The sequence below is a fragment of the Salvelinus sp. IW2-2015 genome, linkage group LG32, assembly GCF_002910315.2.
Source record: "Salvelinus sp. IW2-2015 linkage group LG32, ASM291031v2, whole genome shotgun sequence".
Taxonomy (NCBI): Eukaryota; Metazoa; Chordata; class Actinopteri; order Salmoniformes; family Salmonidae; genus Salvelinus; species Salvelinus sp. IW2-2015.
In genome coordinates, this window is record NC_036871.1 from 35,076,550 (window position 1) to 35,077,660 (window position 1,111).

The following is a 1,111-nucleotide window of genomic DNA, read 5'->3' on the forward strand; positions in this document are numbered from 1 at the left end:
GAGGGGGGCTACAGTAAGGACGGGGGTGAGGAGGGGGCCCTCTATGAGGAGGATGACGGGGGACTGTATGAGGAAGAGGGGACATATGAAGGAGAGGAGGGCGAGATTTATGACGATGAGGATTACCCTCTGGACGGCACCCTCAGTGAGGATATGGAGGTCCCCTACACCCCCACCCCCACCAGCACGGCACCCCCCACACTGGACGTCCCAGGTGCTTCTAGACCCCCCCTGCAGAAACAGCCCTCTCTGCATCAACAGCAGGCTCCACCCAGCCAACCGCCCAGCCATGCCTCAAATCAGGCCCACCCTCCGGGCATGGCTCCAGGAGGACAGCCCTCGGGACAGCCACCCACCCAGGCCCCTCAAGCCCAGTCTCATCCCCAGCCAGCTCCTGCCCCAGCCCAGTCCTTCTTCTCCATGGCCAAACCCTTCTCAGCAGCAGTAACAGGCCTGGCCTCATCTTTTCTGTCTTCTGGACTCCCCACTGCCCAACCTGCCCAGGCTCACCCCCCAGGCTCACAACCCCAGCCCCAGACTGCCTCCTCCATTCCCCCATCTCACCCTGCCACCGGCACCCCTTCCCCTCAGGGCACCCAGTCCACAACCACTGCCTCTCCGTCCCAGCCGACCCCCTCCACTGCCCCCCCCTCTCAGGCCCAGCCCCCTGCCCAAACAACCCCCCAATCAGAGGGCCCCGATTCCAAACCCCCCCTGCCGGAGGACCAACACCTTCTAGAGGAAGACGAACCCCTTCCACCCGAGGTTAGGATCCCCACCCCCATAGAGGAGGAACCTATGGAAGATGAGGAGCTGAGGTTTGACGAGAGCCGCCCCCCCACCCCCCTAGAGGAGGTTGAGCCCATCCCTGAGAGGTAAACCCCCCTCCCAAATCTCTAATCTTTTAGCCTTTCTGTTCTATGGGAGCAACAGGGGCATTTGTTTTATTGGGCTACCATATTGGGTGGACTGTGAAAAAGAACATGGATATGCGTCTAAAATGACCCCATATTCCCCCTATATAGTGCACTACCTTTGACCAGTATTACCTATATAGTGCACTACCTTTGACCAGTATTACCTATATAGTGCACTACCTTTGACCAGTATT

General features: G+C 59.1%; 1 pseudogene; it reads left to right on the forward strand.

Annotated features, from left to right (window-relative positions):
• LOC111956441 (protein unc-13 homolog A-like) overlaps nt 1-1,111 on the forward strand; it is an 80,409-nt pseudogene that overhangs the window by 24,740 nt on the left and 54,558 nt on the right.